The sequence below is a fragment of the Rutidosis leptorrhynchoides genome, chromosome 6 (assembly GCF_046630445.1).
Source record: "Rutidosis leptorrhynchoides isolate AG116_Rl617_1_P2 chromosome 6, CSIRO_AGI_Rlap_v1, whole genome shotgun sequence".
NCBI classification, from domain to species: Eukaryota; Viridiplantae; Streptophyta; class Magnoliopsida; order Asterales; family Asteraceae; genus Rutidosis; species Rutidosis leptorrhynchoides.
This window is the reverse complement of record NC_092338.1, coordinates 82,404,449-82,425,176: the sequence shown is the minus strand read 5'-3', so window position 1 is coordinate 82,425,176 and position 20,728 is coordinate 82,404,449. Positions and strand designations below refer to the sequence as shown.

The following is a 20,728-nucleotide window of genomic DNA, read 5'->3' as shown; positions in this document are numbered from 1 at the left end:
GTATATACATTTTAATTGAGTCGTTAAGTCATCGTTAGTCGTTACATGTAAATGTTGTGTTGAAACCTTTAGGTTAACGATCTTGTTAAATGTTGTTAACCCATTGTTTATTATATCTAAAGAGATGTTAAATTATTACATTATCATGATATGATGATATATTAATATATCTTAGTATGATATATATACAGTTAAATGTTGTTACAACGATAATCGTTACATATGTGTCTCGTTTCGAAATCATTAAGTTAGTAGTCTTGTTTTTACATATGTAGTTCATTGTTTATACACTTAATGACATGTTTACTTATAATTTATCATGTTAACTATATATATATATATATATATATATATATATATATATATATATATATATATATCCATATATATGACATCGTATAGTTTTTACAAGTTTTAACGTTCGTGAATCATCGGTCAACTTGGGTGGTCAGTTATCTATATGAAACCTATTTCAATTAATCAAGTCTTAAAAAGTTTGATTGCTTAACATGTTGGAAACACTTAATCATGTAAATATCAATTTCATTTAATATATATAAACATGGAAAAGTTCGGGTCACTACAGTACCTACCCGTTAAATAAATTTCGTCCCGAAATTTTAAGTAGTTGGAGGTGTTGACTTATCTTCTGGAAATAAGTACGGGTACTTCTTCTTCATCTGATCTTCTCATTCCCAGGTGAACTCGGGTCCTCTACGAGCATTCCATCGAACCTTAACAATTGGTATCTTGTTTTGCTTATGTCTTTTAACCTCACGATCCATTATTTCGATGGGTTCTTCGATGAATTGAAGTTTTTCATTGATTTGGATTTCGTCTAATGGAATAGTGAGATCTTCTTTAGCAAAACATTTCTTCAAATTTGAGACGTGGAAAGTGTTATGTACAGCCGCGAGTTGTTGAGGTAATTCAAGTCGGTAAGCAACTGGTCCGACACGATCAATAATCTTGAATGGTCCAATATACCTTGGATTTAATTTCCCCCGTTTACCAAATCGAACAAAGCCTTTCCAAGGTGCAACTTTAAGCATGACCATCTCTCCAATTTCAAATTCTATATCTTTTCTTTTAATGTCAGCGTAGCTCTTTTGTCGACTTTGGGCGGTTTTCAACCGTTGTTGAATTTGGATGATCTTCTCTGTAGTTTCTTGTATTATCTCCGGACCCGTAATCTGTCTATCCCCCACTTCACTCCAACAAATCAGAGACCTACACTTTCTACCATAAAGTGCTTCAAACGGCGCCATCTCAATGCTTGAATGGTAGCTGTTTTTGTAGGAAAATTCTGCTAACGGAAGGTGTCGATCCTAACTGTTTCTGAAATCAATAACACATGCTCGTAGCATGTCTTCAAGCATTTGTTCCTTTCGCTCTGCCCATCAGTTTGGTGATGATAGGTAGTACTCATGTCTAGATGAGTTCCTAATGCTTGCTGTAATGTCTGCCAGATTCTTGAAATAAATCTGCCATCCCTATCAGAGATAATAGAGATTGGTATTCCATGTCTGGAGACGACTTCCTTCAAATATATTCGTGCTAACTTCTCCATCTTGTTATCTTCTCTTATTGGCAAGGAGTGTGCTGATTTGGTGAGACGATCAACTATTACCCAAATAGTATCAAAACCACTTGCAGTCCTTGGCAATTTAGTGATGAAATCCATAGTAATGTTTTCCCATTTCCATTTCGGGATTTCGGGTTGTTGAAGTAGACCTGATGGTTTCTGATGCTCATACGTATTTAGCAACATCAGCTTTCATACCCGGCCACCAAAACTGTTTCTTAAGATCCTTGTACATCTTTCCCGTTCCAGGATGTATTGAGTATCTGGTTTTATGAGCTTCTCTAAGTACCATTTCTCTCATATCTCCAAATTTTGGTACCCAAATTCTTTCAGCCCTACACCGGGTTCCGTCTTCCCGAATATTAAGATGCTTCTCCGATCCTTTGGGTATTTCATCCCTTAAGTTTTCCTCTTTTAAAACTCCTTGTTGCGCCCTTTATTTGAGTAGTAAGATTAGTGTGAATCATTATATTCATAGCTTTTACACGAATGGGTTCTCTGTCCTTTCTGCTCAAGGCGTCGGCTACAACATTTGCCTTCCCCGGATGGTAACGAATCTCAAAGTCGTAATCATTCAACAATTCAATCCACCTGCGCTGCCTCATGTTCAGTTGTTTCTGATTAAATATGTGTTGAAGACTTTGTGGTCGGTATATATAATACTTTTGACCCCATATAAGTAGTGCCTCCAAGTCTTTAATGCAAAAACAGTTGCGCCTAATTTCAAATCATGCGTCGTATAATTCTGCTCGTAAATCTTCAATTGTCTAGACGCATAAGCAATTACTTTCGTTCGTTGCATTAATACACAACCGAGACCTTGCTTGGAGGCGTCACAATATATCACAAAATCATCATTCCCTTCAGGTAATGATAATATAGGTGCCGTAGTTAACTTTTTCTTTAACAATTGAAACGCTTTCTCTTGTTCATCTTTCCATTCAAATTTCTTCCCTTTATGCGTTAATGCAGTCAAGGGTTTTGCTATTTTAGAAAAATATTGGATGAATCTTCTGTAGTAACCAGCTAGTCCTAAAAATTGGCGTATATGTTTCGGAGTTTTCGGGGTTTCCCACTTTTCAACGATTTCAGTCTTTTCTGGATCCACCTGAATACCTTCTTTGTTGACTATATGACCGAGGAATTGAACTTCTTCTAACCAAAATGCACACTTTGAAAACTTAGCGTACAGTTTTTCTTTCCTTAACAACTCTAGCACTTTTCTCAAATGTTCTTCGTGCTCTTGGTCATTCTTTGAGTAAATAAGTATGTCATCGATGAAAACAATGACAAACTTGTCAAGGTATGGTCCACACACTCGGTTCATGAGGTCCATGAACACAGCTGGTGCGTTAGTCAACCCAAACGGCATAACCATAAACTCGTAATAACCGTAACGCGTCTTAAAAGTAGTCTTTGGAATATTATTGATAATGCTAAAAACGAACATATATTTCATAGCATTATCCCTCAAGAAAGACAAGCTTTTAGTTGAAATTGTTCTATTTACAAGTGATATTTGTTTAAATAATAAAAGGTGAAGACAAAAGACAGATTCGACGAATTGAAGACGCAAACGACCAAAAAGCTAAAAAGTACAAAGTACAATCAAAGTGGTTCAAATTATTGATGAGAAACGTCTCAAAATTACAAAAGTACAAGACGCGAAACGCAAAATACAAGATATTAAATTGTACGCAAGGACGTTCGAAAATCCGGAACCGGGACCAGAGTCAACTCTCAACGCTCGACGCAATGGACTAAAAATTACAAGTCAACTATGCACATGAATATAATATAATATGTAATTAATTCTTAAAGTTATTTATATATTATATTATTATTTAAAACCGTCGGCAAGAAGCAAACAACAATACATGAGCTGGAATTCCCAGCCATGCGATCGCATGGCATTATAACCTCAAGCCCATGCGATCGCATGGGCTACTGTACATGGCCACATTCCTATAAAAGCAGGCTCTGGTCGACTGAATCCATACACCATCTATCTCTCTCTCAAATATATATATATATATATATATATATATATATATATATATATATATATATATATATATATATATATATATATATATATATATATATTATAATTTTAATTTTAATTTTAATTTTAATTTTAATAATAAGGGTATGTTAGCGAATGTTGTAAGGGTGTAAGTCGAAATTCTGTCCGTGTAACGCTACGTTATTATTAATCATTGTAAGTTATGTTCAACCTTTTTAAATTAATGTCTCGTAGCTAAGTTATTATTATGCTTATTTAAGCTGAAGTAATCGTGATGTTGGGCTAAAAATATTAAGACGGGTAATTGGGCTTTGTACCATAATTGGGGTTTGGACAAAAGAACGACACTTGTGGAAATTAGACTATGGGCTATTAATGGGCTTTATATTTGTTTAATTAAATGATAGTTTGTTAATTTAATATAAAGATTTACAATTGGACGTACCTATAAATAACCACATACACTCGATCGGACACGATGGGCGGGATATTTATAAGTACTAATAATCGTTCATTTAACTGGACACGGGAATGGATTAATAGTCTATGGACTTATTAAAACATGGGTGAATTATGTACAAGGACATGGTGTAATTATAGTTTAAGTCCCCAATTAGTTGGAATATTTGACTTCGGATATAAGGATAATTTGACGAGCACACTCGCACTTTATATTTATGACTGATGGACTGTTATGGACAAAAACCAGACGGACATATAGAATAATCCAGGACAAAGGACAATTAACCCATGGTAATAAACTAAAATCAACATGTCAAACATCATGATTACGGAAGTTTAAATAAGCATAATTCCTTTATTTCATATTTAATTGCACTTTTAATTATCGCACTTTAATTTATTGTCATTTTATTTATCGTACTTTTTAATTATCGCAACTTTAATTTATTGTCATTTTATTTATTGCACTTTTATTTATCGCAATTTCATTATCGTTATTTACTTTACGCTTAAAATTAAGTTATATTTATTTTTAATATTTTACATTAGGTTTTAACTGCGACTAAAGTTTTAAAATCGACAAACCGGTCATTAAAATGGTAAAAACCCCCTTTTATAATAATAATACTATTTATATATATATTTATTTACAAATATAGTTTTAAAAATATAGCGTTAAACTTGGCGAGTTCCCTGTAGACGAACCGGACTTACTAAAAACTACACTACTATACGATTAGGTACACTGCCTATAAGTGTTGTAGCAAGGTTTAGGTATATCCACTCTATAAATAAATAAATAACTTGTGTAAAATTGTATCGTATTTAATAGTATTTTGTAGTAAAAATATAACTATTTTGTACACACCTCTACGCACATCAAGTATTTTTTGGCGCCGCTGCCGGGGACTTTGCTTAAACTCTGGAAGCGAAACGCTATATATATATAAAAAAAAAATTTATTAAGTCTTAGATTACTTTTGTAAAAATACGCTTTTGTAAAAATACGTTTTAATTATTAAAAATACAAAAATATAAAAATAAAAACAAAAATTATATATTTTTAATAGTTTGTTAAATATATATATATAATTATAAAGTTTCTTTATTTTTATTTTAGTTTTCAAAAATATAAGTTTTTATTTATTATACTTTATATAATTATAAAAAAAGAAAAAAAAAATAAGTAATCGGCCCGGTACTATAGCAGCCCAATATCTGGCGCGGTTTTATAGTTCATGCGACCGCATGAAAGAAAGGCTATAAACCCATGCGATCGCATGGGTTAACCTGACAGCTCTGACCCGAGCATTAATTACGAAATTAAGTTAAAATATTTAATTATTATTATTAGGGTTTAATTATTATATAGTTTTAATATAATTTATATTTTAAGTTTTAGTTATTATTATTTACATATTTATACTTATACTTTTATATAAATAATATAAAAACAATATTTTTATAAAAATTGTACTTTTTATAACTTTAAGTTTATTTTTATATTTTGTATCTTTTTATTTGTTTTAGCATAATATTTGTATTTTTCGTTCGTATTTAGTTTTAAATCATAGTTTTTGTCATAGTTATTTTTATTTATAGATTTTTAGGCTTTGCCGTAAAATTCCTTAAGTGCTCTTTCTTTAGACTAAGATTTAGGTGCTTTAGAATTTTACGACGTTGTTTATCGCTTTATTTTTTATATTTTAGTACCTTTTTAAGTTATTACCGTTTTGGATATAGAATTTCTTTTAAGCTTTAATATTTTTAGACGCAACTTTTAATTCTTAGTTTTTAGACTTTTAAGTTTCGACGCGCTGCGTTCTTTTTATTATTTTTCGACCTTTTATTTTTCGACGTTTTCTGACGCACTCTTTTTCTTTCTTATTTTTCGCTGCTCTAGTTTTTAGAACTTAGAATATTTTCTATTTCTTCTCTAAAATTTCTTTAAATTTCAACGAAAAATTATTTTAAGTGGTTAAATTGATAGACATCCAAAATTTTCTGCTTCGTAGTAATAGTTGGATTTGTTAGTGGCTGAGTTGTAAGCTTTCGATTTAAAGGGTTCTGGCTCCCTGCTACATCTTTTGGCTATTCGAAACGTGGGCAAAAGCAGAAAATCTATTCATATGATAACTTATATAATTTTTATTTTTATAACTAATAGGATATTCAGTGAATGCACCGAGCAAAACGTTCACCACCTTTCATACGTTCACCACCTGTAACTCGATCAAGACATCTAGCCAATATTGTCGCCGTTGATTTTTCTTTAGAATCGTCATCTAGTCGACCAAGTACTCCAATTCAAATTTCCGATAATCCATTTTTTGAACCCGACCTCACAATTGAGAACCCGGATGATATTCAGGGACAATTCAGAGATCCTGAACCATTAATCTTTCCTCCGGAACCACCAATCATTCAAACAGAGATTGTAGAGGAACAACCCATTAAATCATAATCCTCTAGTGATTCAGATTCAACAAATTCAATCATGGAGAATCTGGAACCTCTAAGTATGGAAGACCGAATGAGAGCTAAACGCACTGGCCAAGGTCACGCAATTACTCAACCAGACATTAATGCGCCAGATTATGAAATCAAAGGACAAATTCAACACATGGTAACTAATCAATGCCAATTTAGTGGTGCGCCGAAGGAAGATCCAAACGAACATCTTCGTACTTTTAATAGGATCAGTACACTATTTAAAATAAGAGAAGTGGAGGATGAACAGATATATCTCATGTTATTTCCCTGGACTTTAAAGGGAGAAGCCAAAGATTGGTTGGAATCGTTACCTAAAGGGGCGATTGATACATGGGACGTTTTAGTTGAAAATTTTCTTAAACAGTTCTTTCCGGCATCTAAAGCCGTGAAACTTCAAGGAGAAATTGTTACGTTCACACAAAAATCAAATGAAACTCTATATGAAGCGTGGACAAGATTTGAAAAGTTATTGAGAGGATGTCCGCAACATAGTTTAGACACTTGTCAAATAGTAAAAATATTCTACCAAGGATGCGACATCACTACAAGAAAAGACATCGATATAGCAGCGGTGGTTCCATTATGAAGAAAATAGCAACTGACGCTTACAAAATTATTGATAACACTGCTTCCCACTCACATGAGTGGCACCAAGAAAAAGATATCGTTAGATCATCTAAAGCAGCTAGAGCCGATTCTAGCCATGACTTTGATTCCATTTCCGCAAAGATAGATGCTGTCGAGAGACGAATGGAAAAGATGACTAAAGATATTCACTCAATACGAGTTAGTTGTGAGCAGTGTGGAGGACCACATTTAACAAAAGATTGTCTTAGTATTGAACAAACAATGGAACAAGGAGAGAATGTTTCATACATAAACCAAAGGCCTGGAAATAATTATCAGAATAATTATCAACCGCCAAGACCAATCTACAATCAAAATCAGAATTATAACCGAAATATTCCCTACAACAACCAACAAGGTCCTAGCAATCAACAAGTATCCAACAATACTTACAATCAGCAAAGACCTATTTTTCAAAACAAACCACCACAACCCGATAATAAAAAGCCAAATTTAGAAGATATCATGTCGAAGCTAGTTGAATCTCAAACGCAATTTTTTACATCTCAGAAACAAACTAATGAACAAAATGCCTAAGCATTTAGAAATCAATAAGCTTCTATTCAAAATTTAGAACAAGAAGTAAGCAACCTAGCAAGGTTGATAGGTGAAAGAAAACCAGAAAGTTTACCTAGTGATACAAATGCTAACCCCGGAATGAAACAGCTAAAGCCATTACCACAAGAAGTGGTATTACACTTAAATCACATGAAATACCTGTAATTTCTGATGATTCTATTCCTACTCCACAAGAACCACAACCTGAGCAAGATAAGGAAACAGAACTGGTAGTTGAAAAGGTTAATGAAGATAACACATTTTGAAATGTCCCGTTCTTATTGATTAAAAACGTTCCATATTAATTGATTTCGTTGCGAGGTTTTGACCTCAATATGAGACGTTTTTCAAAGACTGCATTCATTTTTAAAACAAACCATAACCTTTATTTCATAGATAAAGGTTTTAAAAAGCTTTACGTAGATTATCAAATAATGATAATCTAAAATATCCTGTTTACACACGACCATTACATAATGATTTACAATACAAATATGTTACAACAAAATAAGTTTCTTGAATGCAGTTTTTACACAATATCATACAAGCATGGACTCCAAATCTCGTCCTTATTTAAGTATGCGACAGCGGAAGCTCTTAATAATCACCTGAGAATAAACATGCTTAAAACGTCAACAAAAATGTTGGTGAGTTATATGTTTAACCTATATATATCAAATCATAATAATAGACCACAAGATTTCATATTTCAATACACATCCCATACATAGAGATAAAAATCATTCATATGGTGAACACCTGGTAACCGACATTAACAAGATGCATATATAAGAATATCCCCATCATTCCGGGACACCCTTCGGATATGATATAAATTTCGAAGTACTAAAGCATCCGGTACTTTGGATGGGGTTTGTTAGGCCCAATAGATCTATCTTTAGGATTCGCGTCAATTAGGGTGTCTGTTCCCTAATTCTTAGATTACCAGACTTAATAAAAAGGGACATATTCGATTTCGATAATTCAACCATAGAATGTAGTTTCACGTACTTGTGTCTATTTTGTAAATCATTTATAAAACCTGCATGTATTCTCATCCCAAAAATATTAGATTTTAAAAGTGGGACTATAACTCACTTTCACATATTTTTACTTCGTCGGGAAGTAAGACTTGGCCACTGGTTGATTCACGAACCTATAACAATATATACATATATATCAAAGTATGTTCAAAATATATTTACAACATTTTTAATATATTTTGATGTTTTAAGTTTATTAAGTCAGCTGTCCTCGTTAGTAACCTACAACTAGTTGTCCACAGTTAGATGTACAGAAATAAATCGATAAATATTATCTTGAATCAATCCACGACCCAGTGTATACGTATCTCAGTATTGATCACAACTCAAACTATATATATTTTGGAATCAACCTCAATCCTGTATAGCTAACTCCAACATTCACATATAGAGTGTCTATGGTTGTTCCGAAATATATATAGATGTGTCGACATGATAGGTCGAAACATTGTATACGTGTCTATGGTATCTCAAGATTACATAATATACAATACAAGTTGATTAAGTTATGGTTGGAATAGATTTGTTACCAATTTTCACGTAGCTAAAATGAGAAAAATTATCCAATCTTGTTTTACCCATAACTTCTTCATTTTAAATCCGTTTTGAGTGAATCAAATTGCTATGGTTTCATATTGAACTCTATTTTATGAATCTAAACAGAAAAAGTATAGGTTTATGGTCGGAAAAATAAGTTACAAGTCATTTTTGTAAAGGTAGTCATTTAAGTCGAAAGAACGACGTCTAGATGACCATTTTAGAAAACATACTTTCACTTTGAGTTTAACCATAATTTTTGGATATAGTTTCATGTTCATAATAAAAATCATTTTCTCAGAATAACAACTTTTAAATCAAAGTTTATCATAGTTTTTAATTAACTAACCCAAAACAGCCCGCGGTGTTATTACGACGGCGTAAATCCGGTTTTACGGTGTTTTTCGTGTTTCCAGGTTTTAAATCATTAAGTTAGCATATCATATAGATATAGAACATGTGTTTAGTTGATTTTAAAAGTCAAGTTAGAAGGATTAACTTTTGTTTGCTAACAAGTTTAGAATTAACTAAACTATGTTCTAGTGATTACAATTTTAAACCTTCGAATAAGATGGCTTTATATGTATGAATCGAATGATGTTATGAACATCATTACTACCTTAAGTTCCTTGGATAAACCTATTGGAAAAGAGAAAAATGGATCTAGCTTCAACGGATCCTTGGATGGCTCGAAGTTCTTGAAGCAGAATCATGACACGAAAACAAGTTCAAGTAAGATCATTACTTGAAATAAGATTGTTATAGTTATAGAAATTGAACCAAAGTTTGAATATGATTATTACCTTGTATTAGAATGATAACCTACTGTAAGAAACAAAGATTTCTTGAGGTTGGATGATCACCTTACAAGATTGGAAGTGAGCTAGCAAACTTGAAAGTATTCTTGATTTTATGTAACTAGAACTTGTAAAATATATGAAGAACACTTAGAACTTGAAGATAGAACTTGAGAGAGATCAATTAGTTGAAGAAAATTGAAGAATTAAAGTGTTTGTAGGTGTTTTTGGTCGTTGGTGTATGGATTAGATATAAAGGATATGTAATTTTGTTTTCATGTAAATATGTCATGAATAATTACTCATATTTTTGTAATTTTATGAGATATTTCATGCTAGTTGCCAAATGATGGTTCCCACATGTGTTAGGTGACTCACATGGGCTGCTAAGAGCTGATCATTGGAGTGTATATACCAATAGTACATACATCTAAAAGCTGTGTATTGTACAAGTACAAATAAGGGTGCATACGAGTAGAATTGTTGATGAAACTGAACGAGGATGTAATTGTAAGCATTTTTGTTAAGTAGAAGTATTTTGATAAGTGTCTTGAAGTCTTTCAAAAGTGTATGAATACATATTAAAACACTACATGTATATACATTTTAACTGAGTCGTTAAGTCATCGTTAGTCATTACATGTAAATGTTGTTTTGAAACCTTTAGGTTAACGATCTTGTTGAATGTTGTTAACCCATTGTTTATTATAACAAATGAGATGTTAAATTATTATATTATCATGATATTATGATATATAATATATCTTAGTATGATGTATATACAGTTAAATGTCGTTACAACGATAATCGTTACATATATGTCTCGTTTCGAAATCATTAAGTTAGTAGTCTTATTTTTACATATGTATTTCATTGTTAATACACTTAATAATATATTTACTTATCATTTAACATAATTAACCAAGTGTATCAATATCTTAATATGATTCATATGTACCTAGTAAGACGTTGTTATAACGATAATCGTTATATATATCGTTTTCGAGTTTCTTAAATTAATAGTCTCATTTTTATGTATATAACTCATTGTTAAAATACCTAATGAGATACATACTTATAATAAAAACATGTTAACTATATATATAACCATATATATGTCATCGTATAGTTTTTACAAGTTTTAAAGTTCGTGAATCACCGGTCAACTTGGGTGGTCAATTGTCTATATGAAACTTATTTCAATTAATCAAGTCTTAACAAGTTTGATTGCTTAACATGTTGGAAACATTTAATCATGTAAATATCAATCTCAATTAATATATATAAACATGGAAAAGTTCGGGTCACTACAGTACCTACCCGTTAAATAAATTTCGTCCCGAAATTTTAAGCTGTTGAAGGTGTTGACGAATCTTCTGGAAATAGATGTGGGTATTTCTTCTTCATCTGATCTTCACACTCCCAGGTGAACTCGGGTCCTCTACGAGCATTCCATCGAACCTTAACAATTGGTATCTTGTTTTGCTTAAGTCTTTTAACCTCACGATCCATTATTTCGACGGGTTCTTCGATGAATTGAAGTTTTTCGTTGATTTGGATTTCATCTAACGGAATAGTGAGATCTTCTTTAGCAAAACATTTCTTCAAATTCGAGACATGGAAAGTGTTATGTACAGCCGCAAGTTGTTGAGGTAATTCAAGTCGGTAAGCTACTGGTCCGACACGATCAATAATCTTGAATGGTCCAATATACCTTGGATTTAATTTCCCTCGTTTACCAAATCGAACAACGCCTTTCCAAGGTGCAACTTTAAGCATGACCATCTCTCCAATTTCAAATTCTATATCTTTTCTTTTAATGTCAGCGTAGCTCTTTTGTCGACTTTGGGCGGTTTTCAACCGTTGTTGAATTTGGATGATCTTCTCGGTAGTTTCTTGTATAATCTCCGGACCCGTAATCTGTCTATCCCCCACTTCACTCCAACAAATCGGAGACCTGCAATTTCTACCATAAAGTGCTTCAAACGGCGCCATCTCAATGCTTGAATGGTAGCTGTTGTTGTAGGAAAATTCTGCTAACGGTAGATGTCGATCCCAACTGTTTCTGAAATCAATAACACATGCTCGTAGCATGTCTTCAAGCGTTTGTATCATCCTTTCGCTCTGCCCATCAGTTTGTGGATGATAGGCAGTACTCATGTCTAGACGAGTTCCTAATGCTTGCTGTAATGTCTGCCAGAATCTTGAAATAAATCTGCCATCCCTATCAGAGATAATAGAGATTGGTATTCCATGTCTGGAGATGACTTCCTTCAAATACAGTCGTGCTAACTTCTCCATCTTGTCATCTTCTCTTATTGGCAGGAAGTGTGCTGATTTGGTGAGACGATCAACTATTACCCAAATAGTATCAAAACCACTTGCAGTCCTTTGCAATTTAGTGATGAAATCCATGGTAATGTTTTCCCATTTCCATTCCGGGATTTCGGGTTGTTGAAGTAGACCTGATAGTTTCTGATGCTCAGCTTTGACCTTAGAACACGTCAAACATTCTCCTACGTATTTAGCAACATCGGCTTTCATACCCGGCCACCAAAAATGTTTCTTGAGATCCTTGTACATCTTCCCCGTTCCAGGATGTATTGAGTATCTGGTTTTATGAGCTTCTCTAAGTACCATTTCTCTCATATCTCCAAATTTTGGTACCCAAATCCTTTCAGCCCTATACCGGGTTCCGTCTTCCCGAATATTAAGATGTTTCTCCGATCCTTTGGGTATTTCATCCTTTAAATTTCCCTCTTTTAAAACTCCTTGTTGCGCCTCCTTTATTTGAGTAGTAAGGTTATTATGAATCATTATATTCATAGATTTTACTCGAATGGGTTCTCTGTCCTTCCTGCTCAAGGCATCGGCTACCACATTTGCCTTCCCTGGGTGGTAACGAATCTCAAAGTCGTAATCATTCAATAATTCAATCCACCTACGCTGCCTCATATTCAGTTGTTTCTGATTAAATATGTGTTGAAGACTTTTGTGGTCAGTATATATAATACTTTTGACCCCATATAAGTAGTGTCTCCAAGTCTTTAATGCAAAAACAACCGCGCCTAATTCCAAATCATGCGTCGTATAATTTTGTTCGTGAATCTTCAATTGTCTAGACGCATAAGCAATCACCTTCGTTCGTTGCATTAATACACAACCGAGACCTTGCTTTGATGCGTCACAATAAATCACAAAATCATCATTCCCTTCAGGCAATGACAATATAGGTGCCGTAGTTAGCTTTTTCTTCAATAACTGAAACGCTTTCTCTTGTTCATCATTCCATTCAAATTTCTTCCCTTTATGCGTTAATGCAGTCAAGGGTTTTGCTATTCTGGAAAAGTCTTGGATGAACCTTCTTTAGTAACCAGCTAGTCCTAAAAACTGGCATATGTGTTTCGGAGTTTTCGGGGTTTCCCACTTTTCAACAGTTTCTATCTTTGCCGGATCCACCTTAATACCTTCTTTGTTCACTATGTGACCGAGGAATTGAACTTCTTCCAACCAAAATGCACACTTTGAAAACTTAGCGTACAATTCTTCCTTCCTCAATACTTCTAACACCTTTCTCAAATGTTCACCGTGTTCTTGGTCATTCTTTGAGTAAATAAGTATGTCATTAATGAAAACAATGACAAACTTGTCAAGGTATGGTCCACACACTCGGTTCATAAGGTCCATGAACACAGCTGGTGCATTAGTTAAACCAAACGGCATGACCATAAACTCGTAATGACCGTAACGTGTTCTGAAAGCTGTCTTTGGAATATCATCTTCTTTCACCCGCATTTGATGATACCCGGAACGTAAGTCAATCTTTGAATAAACAGACGAGCCTTGTAGTTGATCAAATAAGTCGTCGATTCTCGGTAGTGGGTAGCGGTTCTTGATGGTAAGTTTGTTCAACTCTCGGTAGTCGATACACAACCTGAATGTACCATATTTCTTCTTGACAAACAAAACAGGAGCTCCCCACGGTGATGTGCTTGGTCGAATGAAACCACGCTCTAAAAGTTCTTGTAATTGGCTTTGCAGTTCTTTCATCTCGCTGGGTGCGAGTCTGTAAGGAGCACGAGCTATTGGTGCAGCTCCTGGTACAAGATCTATTTGAAATTCAACGGATCGATGTGGGGGTAATCCCGGTAATTCTTTCGGAAATACATCGGGAAATTCTTTTGCAATGGGAACATCATTGATGCTCTTTTCTTCAGTTTGTACTTTCTCGACGTGTGCTAGAACAGCATAGCAACCTTTTCTTATTAGTTTTTGTGCCTTCAAATTACTAATAAGATGTAGCTTCGTGTTGCCCTTTTCTCCGTACACCATTAAGGGTTTTCCTTTTTCTCGTATAATGCGAATTGCATTTTTGTAACAGACGATCTCTGCTTTCACTTCTTTCAACCAGTCCATACCGATTATCACATCAAAACTCCCTAACTCTACTGGTATCAAATCAATCTTAAATGTTTCGCTAACCAGTTTAATTTCTCGATTCCGACATATATTATCTGCTGAAATTAATTTACCATTTGCTAATTCGAGTAAAAATTTACTATCCAAAGGCGTCAATGGACAACTTAATTTAGCACAAAAATCTCTACTCATATAGCTTCTATCCGCACCCGAATCAAATAAAACGTAAGCAGATTTATTGTCAATAAGAAACGTACCCGTAACAAGCTCCGGGTCTTCCTGTGCCTCTGCCGCATTAATATTGAAAACTCTTCCACGGCCTTGTCCATTCGTGTTCTCCTGGTTCGGGCAATTTCTAATAATGTGGCCCGGTTTTCCACATTTATAACAAACTACATTGGCATAACTTGCTCCGACACTACTTGCTCCGCCATTACTCGTTCCGACACCATTTGTTCCTTTCGTTCTATTAACCCTGGTCCGTAGACCTCACACTTCGCCGCGCTATGACCATTTCTTTTACACTTGTTGCAAAATTTGGTGCAGAACCCCGAGTGATACTTTTCACACCTTTGGCATAGCTGCTTCTGATTGTTGTTGTTGTTGTTGCGGTTATTATTGTTGTTGGGATGATTGTTGTAGTTGCTGTTGTTGTTGTTGTTGTTGTTGGGCCGTTTGTTGTAGTTGCAATTGATGTTGCGATTGTTGGGATAATTGTTGCGATTATTGTTGTAATTGCTGTTGTTTTTGTATTGGTGATTCTTATCACCGTTTTCCTCCCACTTTCTTTTGACTTGCTTCACATTGGCCTCTTCAGCAGTCTGTTCTTTAATTCTTTCTTCAATTTGGTTCACTAGTTTGTGAGCCATTCTACATGCCTGTTGTATAGAGGCGGGCTCGTGTGAACTTATATCTTCTTGGATTCTTTCCGGTAATCCTTTCACAAACGCGTCGATCTTCTCTTCCTCATCTTCGAATGCTCCCGGACACAATAGGCACAATTCTGTGAATCATCTTTCGTACGTGGTAATATCAAATCCTTGGGTTCGTAACCCTCTAAGTTCTGTCTTGAGCTTATTGACCTCGGTTCTGGGAGGGTACTTCTTGTTCATCAAATGCTTGAATGCGGACCACGGTAGTGCGTACGCATCGTCTTGTCCCACTTGCTCTAGATAGGTATTCCACCATGTTAACGCAGAACCTGTGAAGGTATGCGTAGCGTACTTCACTTTATCCTCTTAAGTACACTTACTTATGGCAAACACCGATTCGACCTTCTCGGTCCACCGTTTCAATCCGATCGGTCCTTCGGTTCCATCAAATTCCAAAGGTTTGCAGGCAGTGAATTCTTTGTAGGTGCATCCTACACGATTTCCTGTACTGCTAGATCCAAGGTTATTGTTGGTATGTAGCGCAGCCTGTACTGCGGCTATATTTGAAGCTAGAAAAGTACGGAATTCCTCTTCATTCATATTCACGGTGTGTCGAGTAGTCGGTGCCATTTCCTTCAAAATAGTCAAATGGAACAAGTTAATCATACAGAATATTAAGACTAGTTAATAGTATTTCGTAGCATAATATGAACTCATTTATAAAAGCTTTTTCTTCATATTAGCGTTTTATAAGTTTAAATTCGGGTAGTACCTACCCGTTAAGTTCATACTTAGTAGCTAATATACAATTCAACTACTACAATTCTATATGAAAAACTGATTATAATAATATTTCGCGTTCAAACTTTAATACAATATTTTACAAACTTACAATACCGCTTATTTTACATAAAGCATGAAATATAGCACACAATAACTTTGATACAAGATAGTTGTGAAGATAATTCTAGCTAGTACACAAGTCGTTCAGCAAAGGCAATAAAGACACGTAATTCATACGTCCAGAAACAAGTCATGCATTCTGGTTTTACTAGGACTACTTCCCATCCTTGGTCTTGTGGAACATAACCGTTATGGCCGTTGATAAGACAGCGTGTTGTAACGTCGTCAAAGGGACGAGGGTTACGTAATGTCCAACAGTCCCGTAACAATCTAAAAACCTCATTTCTTACCCCAATTACCGACTTCGTCACTTGTGGAAACGTTTTGCTTAATAGTTGTAGCCCGATGTTCTTGTTCTCACTTTGGTGAGAAGCGAACATTACTAATCCGTAAGCATAACATGCTTCTTTATGTTGCATGTTAGCCGCTTTTTCTAAATCACGAAGTCCAATATTCGGATATATTGAGTCAAATTAATTTCTTAACCCGTTACGTAAAATAGCATTTGGGTTCCCCGCAATATATGCGTCAAAGTAAACACATCGTAACTTATGGATTTCCTAATGTGATATCCCCCATCTTTCAAACAAAAGTCTCTTATAAACCAAGATATTCTTGGAACGTTCTTCGAATGTCTTACAAACTGATCTCGCCTTAAATAGTTGTGCCGAGGAATTCTGACCGACTCTAGACAAGATTTCATCAATCATGTCTCCGGGTAGGTCTCTTAAAATATTGGGTTGTCTATCCATTTTGTGTTTTTAAACTGTAAAATAGACAAGAGTTAGATTCATAAAAAAATACTTATTAATAAAAGCAATTTTTACATATATCATAAAGCATAAGCACACTATATTACATATATTACACCACACGAATACAACTATCTTATTCCGACTCGCTCGTTTCTTCTTGTTCGGTTTTGGTTCGTTTTGCCAAGTTTCTAGGGATATATGATGTTCCCCTAATACAAGCCGTCGTTGTCCACATTGGTTTAGAAAAACCTGGTGGTTTAGAGGTTCCCGGGTCATTGTTACAACTTAAGGACTTCGGGGGTTGACGATACATATAAAGTTCATCGGGGTTGGAATTAGATTTCTCTATTTTTATGCCCTTTCCCTTATTATTTTCTTTTACCTTTTTAAATTCAGTTGGGGTAATTTCTATAACATCATCGGAATTCTCGTCGGAATCCGATTCATCGAAGAATTGGTAATCCTCCCAATATTTTGCTTCCTTGGCGGAAACACCATTGACCATAATTAACATTGGTCGGTTGGTTGAGGATTTTCTTTTACTTAACCGTTTTATTATTTCCCCCACCGGTTCTACTTCTTCATCCGGTTCCGATTCTTCTTCTGGTTCCGACTCTTCTTCCGGTTCCGACTCTTCTTCCGGTTCCTCTTCGGGAACTTGTGAATCAGTCCACGAATCATTCCAATTTACATTTGACTCTTCATTATTATTAGGTGAGTCAATGGGACTTGTTCTAGAGGTAGACATCTATCACATAATATCAAACGCGTTAAGAGATTAATATATCACATAATATTCACATGTTAAAAATATATAGTTTTCAACAAAATTTGTTAAGCAATCATTTTTCAAGTAAACACGGTCGAAGTCCAGACTCACTAATGCATCCTAACAAACTCGATAAGACACACTAATGAAAAATTCTGGTTCTCTAAGACCAACGCTCGGATACCAACTGAAATGTCCCGTTCTTATTGATTAAAAACGTTCCATATTAATTGATTTCGTTGCGAGGTTTTGACCTCAATATGAGACATTTTTCAAAGACTGCATTCATTTTTAAAACAAACCATAACCTTTATTTCATAGATAAAGGTTTTAAAAAGCTTTACGTAGATTATCAAATAATGATAATCTAAAATATCCTGTTTACACACGACCATTACATAATGGTTTACAATACAAATATGTTACAACAAAATAAGTTTCTTGAATGCAGTTTTTACACAATATCATACAAGCATGGACTCCAAATCTCGTCCTTATTTAAGTATGCGATAGCGGAAGCTCTTAATAATCACCTGAGAATAAACATGCTTAAAACGTCAACAAAAATGTTGGTGAGTTATAGGTTTAACCTATATATATCAAATCATAATAATAGACCACAAGATTTCATATTTCAATACACATCCCACACATAGAGATAAAAATCATTCATATGGTGAACACCTGGTAACCGACATTAACAAGATGCATATATAAGAATATCCCCATCATTCCGGGACACCCTTCGGATATGATATAAATTTCGAAGTACTAAAGCATCCGGTACTTTGGATGGGGTTTGTTAGGCCCAATAGATCTATCTTTAGGATTCGCGTCAATTAGGGTGTCTGTTCCCTAATTCTTAGATTACCAGACTTAATAAAAAGGGGCATATTCGATTTCGATAATTCAACCATAGAATGTAGTTTCACGTACTTGTGTCTATTTTGTAAATCATTTATAAAACCTGCATGTATTCTCATCCCAAAAATATTAGATTTTAAAAGTGGGACTATAACTCACTTTCACAGATTTTTACTTCGTCGAGAAGTAAGACTTGGCCACTGGTTGATTCACGAACCTATAACAATATATACATATATATCAAAGTATGTTCAAAATATATTTACAACACTTTTAATATATTTTGATGTTTTAAGTTTATTAAGTCAGCTGTCCTCGTTAGTAACCTACAACTAGTTGTCCACAGTTAGATGTACAGAAATAAATCGATAAATATTATCTTGAATCAATCCACGACCCAGTGTATACGTATCTCAGTATTGATCACAACTGAAACTATATATATTTTGGAATCAACCTCAATCCTGTATAGCTAACTCCAACATTCACATATAGAGTGTCTATGGTTGTTCTGAAATATATATAGATGTGTCGACATGATAGGTCGAAACATTGTATACGTGTCTATGGTATCTCAAGATTACATAATATACAATACAAGTTGATTAAGTTATGGTTGGAATAGATTTGTTACCAATTTTCACGTAGCTAAAATGAGAAAAATTATCCAATCTTGTTTTACCCATAACTTCTTCATTTTAAATCCGTTTTGAGTGAATCAAATTGCTATGGTTTCATATTGAACTCTATTTTATGAATCTAAACAGAAAAAGTATAGGTTTATAGTCGGAAAAATAAGTTACAAGTCATTTTTGTAAAGGTAGTCATTTAAGTTGAAAGAACGACGTCTAGATGACCATTTTAGAAAACATACTTCCACTTTGAGTTTAACCATAATTTTTGGATATAGTTTCATGTTCATAATAAAAATCATTTTCTCAGAATAACAACTTTTAAATCAAAGTTTATCATAGTTTATAATTAACTAACCCAAAACAGCCCGCGGTGTTATTACGACGGCGTAAATCCGGTTTTACGGTGTTTTTCGTGTTTCTAGGTTTTAAATCATTAAGTTAGCATATCATATAGATATAGAACATGTGTTTAGTTGATTTTAAAAGTCAATTTAGATGGATTAACTTTTGTTTGCTAACAAGTTTAGAATTAACTAAACTATGTTCTAGTGATTACAAGTTTAAACCTTCGAATAAGATAGCTTTATATGTATGAATCGAATGATGTTATGAACATCATTACTACCTTAAGTTCCTTGGATAAACCTACTGGAAAATAGAAAAATGGATCTAGCTTCAATGGATCCTTGGATGGCTAGAAGTTCTTGAAGCAGAATCATGACACGAAAACAAGTTCAAGTAAGATCATTACTTGAAATAAGATTGTTATAGTTATAGAAATTGAACCAAAGTTTGAATATGTTTATTACCTTGTATTAGAATGATAACCTACTGTAAGAAACAAAGATTTCTTGAGGTTGGATGATCACCTTACAAGATTGGAAGTGAGCTAGCAAACTTGAAAGTATTCTTGATTTTATGTAACTAGAACTTGTAAAATATATGAAGAACACTTAGAACTTGAAGATAGAACTTGAGAGAGATCAATTAGATGAAGAAAATTGAAGAATGAAAGTGTTTGTAGGTGTTTTTGGTCGTTGGTGTATGGATTAGATATAAAGGATATGTAATTTTGTTTTCATGTAAATAAATCATGAATGATTACTCATATTTTTGTAATTTTATGAGATATTTCATGCTAGTTGCCAAATGATGGTTCCCACATGTGTTAGGTGACTCACATGGGCTGCTAAGAGCTGATCATTGGAGTGTATATACCAATAGTACATACATCTAAAAGCTGTGTATTGTACGAGTACGAATACGGGTGCATACGAGTAGAATTGTTGATGAAACTGAACGAGGATGTAATTGTAAGCATTTTTGTTAAGTAGAAGTATTTTGATAAGTGTCTTGAAGTCTTTCAAAAGTGTATGAATACAT

The 20,728-nt window shown here is 34.1% G+C and overlaps 1 non-coding gene across 1 annotated transcript; it reads right to left on the bottom strand.

The window, feature by feature from the left end:
• Positions 1-6,954: 6,954 nt before the first annotated feature.
• Positions 6,955-7,061, bottom strand: LOC139856215 (small nucleolar RNA R71). Its single transcript, XR_011761712.1, has one exon. It is a non-coding gene; the product is annotated as a small nucleolar RNA R71 (small nucleolar RNA).
• Between the last annotated feature and the right edge of the window lie 13,667 nt (positions 7,062-20,728).